Here is a 12041-nt window from a genome sequence, read left to right on the forward strand (position 1 = left end):
CATATTTTTTTTTTAAATTGAAACACCATAACACGTTTGGGAAGGCCGGTCCCAGCAGACCCACCTCTCCCACCTCAACTGACCATGGCACCAGGCCCCAGCATGTCTGGGACCCTCCCCAGGACCTACTCATCTGTTGATCCTGCACCACCTTCAGGTAGAACTGCCTCAGGGGATGAGGCTCGCCCCTCCCCGGGAGCAGGCACCATCAGGATCCTGTCACCCGAAGTCAGGTCCAGGGATTATTGTGTAGCAAGCTCTGAAGGGAGTTTGGAGATCTGCTACACCAGCTTGAGGGCTGCATGGCACATTTAGATGGTCAGCCTGCCCCTCCTGCTCAGTCCCCAGCACAGCCACCTTCAGGACCATGAAGGTGCAGTGGTGACTGCCCATGGATGGGGACGTCAGTCCCACTGTTTCCATATGAGGGCTCATGTGCTTCCGATTTCCAAACACCCCTCCCCATCCAATGTGTTTACCCCCACATGTGTCATATACCACCCCTGTATGCTGTCTTGTCTGTCATGTCTGTCTTCCTACTATATATATATATATATATATATATATATATATATATATATATATATATAGATACATACATGCATACACATATAAATATATAACTACTTATAGATATATATAAAAAGAGTATATATAGAGGGTGCACAGCATATCAAACAGCCATTATTCCTACAGTTGCCACCTTTTCAAATGGTCAGTGTTTGATTCTTTCCTAAAAATGAGAATTATTGCATTAAACATATACCCACACACAATGCAAAGGACATGACACCACACAAAAGTTTGCATGCATAGAAATGTTTGTGTACTATTTGAGTTGTATATGCTATTGCTTATAGCAGTTAGGTATTTGAAATACATAATAACTGATTAATGCAACTCTCAAACAAACCATATGATGCAGTAAACTGCAAAACATAACATGGTTTGCTGTCTAGGCTAAAGCCTTCAAGAAGTACAACAGAAAACAAACACACTTGCCTTGAAGATAAGAATCAATCAACACTTAATTACAGATGTAGTTCAGCAGCCTCCAGTTATACTCTGTACTCAACCCCTAGGGGTAAAGTATTAGTTGTCGCAATGTAAATGTATCTGTTACATAACAATGTTTAACTTAACACATAACTATCATACTGACAAACTGAACTGTGTGCAAGACAGTAAGCTCTAGCCCACCACTGCTCTCATGGTGAAACATATGAAAATGTACAGCCATGTACCTTAATGTTTGTTATTACTGATATCCCTCACATGTTGTAATAGCTTAGGTTAGAAAACATTTAATACCCTTCCCCCATGAAATGTCTTACAAGGGCATATAACATTGTTCTTCATACACTGACCTCCGGACTGTACAGGGTCATGCACATTTTGTCAAGCTGTAGCCCTCATATATATGGGCCCTATCCCACAATTTGTGTGGGAGTCCAGAACATCACCGGAATGATAGCAGGAATGCCAGCACTAAATAATGATAGGCCATTACCTAACATTCACTTACTGCATGGCATCTGGACAAAGCCTGGTATATAGGTGGAGGACAGAGACTGAAACACAGGGCCATATTTGAAATATTGCTGTTATACACTGTGAAAGTTGCTGGCATTACTGGATTGGATGCAACATACCCTTACTCAGGAATATGAAGTCAGAAACACAAATTGATGTTGCCATGTGCTGATAGCAATCAACAGAGAGAATTGCACTGATATGTCAGAGACAAGACCTGTGTGGTGAACAGACAAAACATAGCAGCCAATCATCTGGCCATCATGTGGATAGGCCCATAGTTGAGAGCTATGCAGACAGACTGCATTCCAAGCAAAACTAGCATGTACACACAAACCCTGTAAATCAAGTAGTATTCAATGCATATAACAGCAATACTCACACACTGTCTCTAGGTCTGGAACCTTATACAAACATGTAGTTGGCATGTGTCCACAAGTCCTGTTGTAAGAGGTATTGCTTCCTGCTGTCTGTAACACTGCTGCCCACACATGCAGGAAGGATGTCTTCCATATAGGAAAGGTAAAGGGACAACGCCCACATGATGTATTCTTCATAGTAGTGCATTGCTATGACATTGGCTATTGGAAGTACAACACAGCTGGCTGCATGCAATTAGCAAGTGGGGAACACTAATTGGTGCAAAGGCCATCACCTGATCATGAGCATCACCTACAAAAGCCATGCTGCAACCTATTCAAACCAGCTTGATCCCTGTAGTGGAGAGAGAGAGAGAGATAGAGAGAGAGAAAAATAAAACAATAATACTAAAAAACAAAAATACTGCAAAAAAAAAAAAAAAACAAACAAGGAAGACACCCAACTGGTACACAGAAGAGAGCACAATAACAAAACAGGTATGTGAAACATGTCAGCATGTAATTGAATGTAGTACTTGGTCTTTAATAGTGGGATAGATGATGTTGAAAGATTAATATGTGCCATCAAGACTTGCTGTAATGATGTCCTGCTGAACAACTGCTATGGACATAGCATCTAGCCCTGTGGGCAGTGGGCCATACCTGTCAACTGTGCAGATCTGCACAAAATGTCAAGGGTTAAGCCATCATAGTGCTTGTTCTGTTCCTCCAAACATCTATATTAGCCTGTCTAATAGCTGAAGGTGGAAGTAATGAAGTTATGATGGAAACATGAGTTTCAGACCCCACCACCTTCAGAACAGTCATGGTAATATAAAATTTATCATGCACAAACTTCATACATTTGTAATAGGCATGCCTACGATCTGTCCCTATATATCCCCCCTAATGTTAGGCTGTGTCCACATGTGATGATCTGTTTTGTAGCAAGGCAGAACAGTTCAGCTGTGGAAGAAGGAGTTCAGAGTGTGGATCTGATCTCTGAATGCACTCTCTATATATATATATATATATATATATATATATATATATATATATATATATATGTGTGTGTGTGTGTGTATATATATATATATATATATATATATATACACACACACACACACACACACACACACACACACACACACATATATATATATATATATATATATATATATATATATATACAAATACATTTTCCCTACTGTTGAATGACTGTGCTGCATGATATTCTTGAGAAAACATCACACATATCCACAGCTCAGATGGCTTAGTGGTAAATTGCTATGGCTATGGTGTGCAGGGTTCTGGGTTAGACACTTGCAAGGGCTGATAATTTATTTTCTGGCCAGAACAAGGGCTGTTGGATACAGAGTGATTAAGGCACTTTTAAGCAGTTGTAAATGGTGTGAAATGGACAGTTATGTATGGTGTGAAATTCTTTCTGGGAACAGATTGCTCTTTTTTAGTTAAGGTGAGAGTGGGATGTTGGGGAAGGATAGTAGGTATATTTGGGCAGGTAGATTGCGTCAGAAGACAGACAAGACAGACAAGACAGCATACAGGGCTGGTATATGACACATGTGGTAGGTAAATACCTTGGACAGGGAGGGGTGTTTTTTAATTGGTAAGCCCATGAGCCCCCAAATGGAAACACAGAACTGAGGTTCCCACCCATGGGCAGTCACCACTGCACCTTCACGGCCCTGAAGGTGGCTGTGCTAGGGGCTGAGCAGGAGGGGCAGGCTGACCCTCTAATTGCACCATGAGGCCCTCAAGCTGGTGTAGCAGATCCTCAATTCTCTGCGGAGCTCCCTATGCACCAGACCCTGGACCTGACTTTAGGTGACAGGATCCTGTCTGTGCCCACTCCCAGAGGGAGACAATTCCCATCCCCTGAGGTGGTTCAACTTGAAGCTAGTGCAGGACCAGTGGATGAGGAGGTCCCAGGGTGAGTCCCAGATGTGCTGTGGCCTGGTGCCATGGTCAGATGAGGTGAGAGAGGTGGGTCTGCTGGGAACAGCCTTCCCAAACATGCTATTGTGTTGCAGTTTTAAAACATATGTAGGTTAGTAATAATCAACACAATCCAGGATTAATTATAACAGCATGCATAGATATTTCCACTAACCAAAAACACCAGATTTGGAACAGTTTCATAGCAAACAGAACACATGCATATATGGAACCACAGTGGCCATTACAATGGCATGCAGGTTACATTGATAGGAACAGGCCACCAATGATAGTGTTTCAACATGGAACATGAATAGAAACACATTTCAATATTTGTTGAACAATAGGATATATGTCCCAACAGTAGGTTTGGTGTAAACATACCCATTGAATTGTTTGTTCAGATTATTGTTGCAGATATGGTGGGGGGGGTGTCAATTAACAACTATTATATCCTTGCAGTATGAGGTCCTCAGACCTTTTTTCCTGTTTATGTCTTCCAAGTGCCATGTCCAGGGAGCGTCTCTCTACATATACTCCCCAGGGGAATGATATAATAATAAACTTCCTTGTACAACATCACGGAACCCTCTTCAGATACACAGCCCATGATCTGCAGGAGAGGACTGCCCTTTGGAGTGAGCTCATCCACAGGGTAAACAATCTCATCCACCACGCCTGTCAGTGTGCTGCTGCAGTTAGGAGGGACAAGCTAGCCACATGTGGGGATAATGCCATCCATCCCCCACTGACACATGCTGAGGAGCTCCTCATCAGCCTTGGGGCACCCGCCCACCAGCCAAGCCAAGAACCTGATGGTAGCAGTGGAGGTGGATGCTACCCACACAATGAATGAGGAGCATGCAGGCAAGGCCCTAGGGCCCATTAGTAGACAACTGTTGCTTATCCATCTTCATCTGTAAAGTATCTTCATGCATATGTCAGATAACATAGTCTGTTGCTGCAGTGTAGTAATGAACAGATGTGCATAATCTCTAGTATTGTGGGTTTGTACTGTTGATGCACTAAAATGCTGCTCCCACCCTGTACCAATACCACATGTGTGGCTACTCACATTACATCTCTCACACAACTATGTAGGTCCCTCTGGTATACAACTGGGGCAGCAGCTTGTAGCTGTTGAGTATGGAGTTGTTTTGTTCAGGTTTGCCAATACACCAGCCATGTTATGGCCATGGTATTTGCCATGCACACATTTAACACACTTACCGATAATGCATGCTGTACCTGTTCACTTATTGTTGCTGTTAACTGCACTGCATCACAGTGGTCACTATGGTGACATATCTGAAGGGTATGTAAGAGTCCTGCAGTATACCTAACAACCTGTCAGTGCAAGATGTGTGGACAGAGATGAACATATTGGTAGGACAAATGGCCTACAGTAGGAACATGTCTGAAACATTACCCTTATACAGTGGCTACAACAGTGTATACACCACTATTACAATGACAACTGTTACAGGTCTACACAATGGCATATCACAATACCCCATTCCGCACCTTTTACAACCTGTAATGTGATCCTAACATGAGCAATGAATGTGTAATATGGAATCCTATGTTAGGGCAACAAATATGGGGAATACATACCTTAACAAACATTGGAAGCATATGTGTGCGCACACCCCAAATAACATATTGTGGAAGCAGCTTTTGAGGTACTGACAGCATTCACTCTTCTTGAGTATGCACCTTCCATTTAGTACAGGGCCTCAATGTCACACCAAGTAATGGTCCGCTGTCCAAGAAATATGTATATGACATTTGTCAACTCACCTGCAACAGAGGCAGCCATGGCTTGCACATATCTTACAAACCATGGAATGGATCCCATATCCAAAAGGTAGCACTCAGGAGTGGGAGACATAGCCTTACCTCACCATTGCATATACCATGGCAAACAGTGCAGACAGTCATGTGTGTGACTATGAAGTATGGGACAACATTAATGTAGAAAATAAACAGATGCCCATCCAAGATAGATGACAACACATGTTGCAAACTGGTCATGGAAGCTGCCCAGAAACATGCAGCAACTCTGAGTGACTTGCAGGAATGTCTTGCAAGTACTGCCTGTGCAGTACCTGTGTCGACAATCGCCAGGACTCTGCATAAGTGTAGCCTATGGGTAAGGATAATCAGATGGAAGAGATGTTCCACAGGAAACATAATCCAGGGCTCTCCACAGGTAGCATATGCATAACATCAAGTCTCCCAAAGGCATGTGTTGCAATGTGTAATGGTGTACTGAGACCAAGTCTGAAACTTACAGAAAGTATTAATAAAGATACACGTCATGCACAAGCAACACCTCACTCCACCTCAGGCCCACCATCCCCATCTGTACCTTGCTGGTGCCAGTGTACACTTTTAGATTTGATGTTCATTAGCAGAAACTAGACTGGTAGACATGGTGTTCTGAATTTGGAACACTGCAAAATGGCACACATGTGTGGCCCATAATTGTCACACATCTGCAATAAGGCTGAGGATGGGGAGGGTGTCATCCTGAAACACAACAGTGACCTGAAGCATACATCCAAAGCTCACTAAGAATAGCTGTATCTGAACACAGTCAAGGTCATGAATTGTGCTGGACATAACCCTGACTCCACAGCAAAAGTGAAGGCACTGTGTGACCTCCAGGGGCTGTGCACATGAGCTGGCCTTGCAATCCGGCAGAGTTGGGGGACATTTGTAGGGCAGAGTGATCAAATAATGGCAAGTAAAGATGGGCCATGCTAGTATACCCCTTCCAGGAATAGTGATTGCTGTAGTTCACTTAACAGGTGCTGCAACAAGCCATCATGTTAAGGGTGTACATACTTATGCAACCCACATATTGTATGCATCTCAATCAGCATCTGCACAGCTAACACATTTTTTGATACTGCAATTGATTGCACAGGTCATATGTCACATATCAGGTGTGTGTAATGTTAACATATGAAGTATTGTGGCCCCATTGGATATCATGAAAGAGGCTGGCATGTCAATAAGGGTATGTACACTCCTCATAGCTACAGTAAGCTTTGAATGTTGTCAGTGTAATTGGATGTTAGTTGCCATACATGCACTGTTGAAGATGAGATCTGCAAATCAGAGATCAGGCATTCACTATTGACATCTGTCCTCATATCATCCCAGGTATGTGTCAGACAAATACATAGAGGCTGTGAGCAACAGAGCAAACATAACTGCCACACATATACACATTCAGCAATGGTGCATGCACTCGTGAGGTATGGTGCATAGTACATGCCAGGGTGCTGAACAGGTGCACAGCAATACTGTGTACATGGGTGCAGTGTGTTCAAGGGGAAGGGGCATCACCTACTAACACAACTCAGGCATCACAGAGATGTATAATGTTGGTAACAAGGATTAAGTATAGCTGCAGTGCATGCTGTTGAGTGCCATATGTCATGCATGTTGACTGTTGGGTAATGAGAGGTCTGTGTAATATCTTTGCGCCACCTCACCTGTAAGTGTGTGTGTGTGTGTGTGCGTGTGTGTGTGTGTGTGTGTGTGTGTGTGTGTGTGTGTGTGTGTGTGTGTGTGTGTGTGTGTGTGTTTAGAGGTAAACAATGATGTACAGGTCTTAAATTATGTTTTTTGTTTTCCCCTCACAGGTGGCGTGGTGGGTCAGGTTCCCTCCTGCAGGCAAGCTGATGTTAGTGTCCATACAGACTCTGTCAATGATGATAGGTATGGTGAGGCACAGGCAGGGTTGTCAGGAATTGAAGCTGTGCCATTGGTTGACATCCCACTTTTATCCACCCCATCCTCACACATAGTCACAATTCCTATACATACCCCATCACCAGTGGCCACAGATGAGGGACAATTGGCAGGTGGTGGTATGGGACAGGACAGTGTGATGACTATGGCAAGTGTGTCTCTACACAGCAGCCATAGTCAGATGACCAGTGAGGTACCACACAGGCATGTGTACAGGGGTGCTCGTAGAAGAGCTGCTGGCCATCATGCCCCTGGCAGACGTGCCACAGCAGGTGTCACCAGACACATGTTCCTGGCCATCATGGAGGCACAGACATGTATGGAACATTATACCAGACAGAGTCTGAGGCTCCAGAGAGCTACTCATTCTGCTGTACTTGACAACATCCGTGATCTTGCAGATGTCCAATGTTATTTTGCAGAGGTCCTGGATAGATGGTTGGGTGAGATGGTGGGAATCCTCAACCATGCAATGTCTGTGTTAGAGCATATAGTGGGAGTAGGGCGAAAGCCACATGGACGTAGGTCAGCAACACCAACAGGTGGAGGTCTTTGTGGACATGCAACAAGTCACAGCCGCTACAGTGGTTGCAGTACCAGCACTAGTACTGCAGGGGGTGCTGTCCACACCACAACACAGCAGGCTATGTGCATGTGGTCCTGGCTGGCCCAATAGGGACTAGGATCCAGCGGACATTTGTCATCATCAGGGGAGAGTACCATATCTTGGCTTGTACCTGATAGTGCCTGTGGATCCCCTGGCAGGCACAGTTCTCGTGTCCATGGCCGGACATGGTGAACTGTACACCCTGCCATGTACAGTCTGCAGCTGTCCAACAAAGCCCTGTATAAGGCAGCCACATGGCAGAACTGTGTGCGTACATACACACACGCACATCACCAACACAGCTAGGGCACCTCCAGACCTACACACACCACATCTGCACAGCCCAATTGATAATGAAACCCCCTAACACACACACACACACACACACACACACACACACACACACACACGATGTCAACCAAATGGCTCAGCCAAGGTCTCTGGCAAACCCACAACACACCCTGTGCATATGATGATATCTGTGCCACATCCCTGTCATCCATACCATCAAAGCAGGGACATGCTAATATGGTTCTGATGCACAGGGTGAATTTACTAAGGTTTAGCAATGTAATGCTGTGTAACATGTTTTCAGCTGAAAATGTTAATGCTTACATGTTAGGATGTGTAGCGGTCCAGCCATATTGCATTATAGCTGTTTTTAACACTGACTGATTGTAGTCTCCATAATGTATTCAGTTTGTGTTGTATGTGTCTATGTGTCAGCAGGATGTTGGTCTGTTGTTGTTTCCTACAAGGGGTATGGCACTGTGGAGACACATTGACTGTATCATATCCTGGGTACAGCTGAACACAAGTAACAAGTGTGTATAACAGTTACTTCATGTGCCACATGGCTGATAGGTCTGAGGGGTGTATACAGGTAAATGCATAGTGGCTGATGTCAGCAGCCCTTCTACAGTGAATAATGGTAAGTGTACTGGGTGGCACACACCAAATATTTGTGAATAGCACACACACACACACACACACACACACACACACACACACACACACACACACACACACACACACATGCAGTGGCTTTGGTGTTGATGCAATACACAGAGAATACTGTACACATGGATGTACTTAATTTTGCAGTGAGCTCATTTTAGCCTATGTAATTCCACCAAGGCAAAAAATCACAAATGTAAATAACCAGTCTGCTAGTTTAATGTAATTGACGATGGTACTGCCAGGGTATATGCTATCTTCCCCAATGTAGTGCAATCCTGGAGTTGGGAAACATAGGTGTGCTGGTGTGAGTGACACAGCCCTCCACTTTGGAGGGTGTGTGGTGGCATAGAACCACACATAGCTAACAAAATAAACAACCCTTGTTTTGCCTAGCTAACAAAATAAACAACCCTTGCAAGTCTTGAACCCAGGACCCTGTACAATACAGTCACAGCAATTAACTGCTACACCTTCACAGCTGTGACAATGTTTGTTGTTTTTTCAAATATATCTGTCAGTACACATACTGAATAGTAGTGAACAACTGCTTTGACTTCTACAATTGTTTAGTACTTGTTAATGAAAATACTGTTGAATTAGTATGTTGTTATTTCAGAATATACACATATCAGATAAATGTGGTGGGCTACATCTGGGAAGGTATATACAACACTCATGTTTACACATAAAAAGGATATGGATATGGATATATATATATATATATATATATATATATATATATATATATATATATATATATATATATGTAGATATATGCATACATGTACATACACACATATGTATTTATATATATATATATATATATATATATATATATATATATATATATATATATATATCTTTATAGTTATACATATTCATATAAATATAAATATATGCATATATATATGTGTGTGTGTGTGTGTGTGTTATATATATATATATATATATATATATATATATATATATATATATATATATATATATATATATACACACACTATATATATATATATATATATATATGTGTGTGTGTGTGTGTGTATAAATATATATATATATATATATATATATATATATATATATATATATATATATATTTATATAACATATGCTCATAACATGTAGTGGAGTCATACCTCAGCACCAATAGTCACAATCTCTTAGTGCAAGGGGATGTAATGTAAGTATTACAGGTGTAAATGTAGAATGTTGCTACAGTAACAGGGGTTGTGTCAACAGACATGTGTGGGAAGTCACTTCTTATACTGAAATGTACACCATCAGTTACTGACAGACATCATAAGATCATCATAGTGAGGTACCACACAAATCACAGTAATGATCTTGTGGAATACAGCAGAGATATGACCAATAAACATGGACACTCTGAAACAATCTGGTCAGTTGAGAAGTATACAGAGAGCTCCTTAGTGCAAGATGTGTGGACCAAGTCTGACAAACTGGATGTTTACAGCCATGTAAATTTGGATATAAAAAAAATACTGGATTAGATACGCTCACACAGTTGATGCATTCACACACTCCTTTCTATCCTAACGCATATTAACCAGAGGAGCAGAGGTCCCAAGCCAACATACTTCACACTAGTTAGTGACATACATCTTCACAGCATCTCACTGCTTTTTCAGAAATACACAACACTTATGGTGACCAGGCAGCAGTACATCTGACAAATATCTGGACATAACATCATACTAGGTAAATACACTGACCTGCTAGGCATGTCACAAAGCATGGTGCAAACTACAGGCAGACTGCCACAATACTGACCCAAGTTTCCTGTGGGGAATACACATGTACTTGCAAATATAACAGGTACTACAGACATGTAACAGCATGGAGTAACAGACAACAGTGTGAAAGTGCATACCCACAACCATTCTGAACACAGTCACATTATGGTAAGCCTGATTAATAGTACAGTATAGGGACTGTGTGAATAAAGCCATCCTCATATGTGCCACTCACACACTAACCCTACATTTACTGGGCTAATACACAGTGTAGTCTGATGCCTGACTGTGGTATGGGGCAGGTGTCAGTCTGGCCCTACAAACATGTATGCTGATAACTGGAGCAGCATGCAATGTCAGATAGAACAGGACCAAGAACAATGACATCTACCACAGTCTGTACACAGGCCAAGTAACATATTCACAATACACACTGTCAACAATCACTATAAGTACACAAACCTCACTACTGTACAGACTACAACAAAATGTCCAGGTTTTGTCCTCAAATATAAGGCCTACTATACATAACATGTCTAGCAGTCTGATATCTCACTGGCTTATCAGGTATGATGCCAGTAAATAATGATATACTGCACATATGCACCTCTTACTGCATGACATATGGTCAGTGGGTGACAGACTTTGGGGATGGAGGCACAAACACAGGGCCAATATTGACATATTCCTGTGATAAACTAAGAAAGATCCTGGTGTAACTGGGTTTGTTGTGACATATTTCTTCTGAGGGATATGAAGTCAGTAACTCAGATGGATGTCACCATGTACTGACTGCAATCATCAGAGTATGCTACTGCATTTCTAAAGATGGGAAATGTGTGAGTAACACACCACATGTAAGACTCCAAAGTCTGGCCAGTCTGCAGATAGCCCTACAGGTGAAAGTTTCCTCAACCACATAACACTGTCATGCTAGACTTTAAATAATGTAGAACAGCCATATCCATGCAAACCCTGTAAAACCAACATTACTTCAAATGTAGAACAGCATTACTTACATTATGTCCCCATGTTTTAAACTTCACCCTCCTGCTTGTTGGTCTGTCTCCACAGTGCATGTTGTAAGAGGTATTCCCAACT

This window comes from Protopterus annectens, chromosome 8.part1 (assembly GCF_019279795.1).
Source record: "Protopterus annectens isolate FY-2018-M chromosome 8.part1, PAN1.0, whole genome shotgun sequence".
Taxonomy (NCBI): Eukaryota; Metazoa; Chordata; order Ceratodontiformes; family Protopteridae; genus Protopterus; species Protopterus annectens.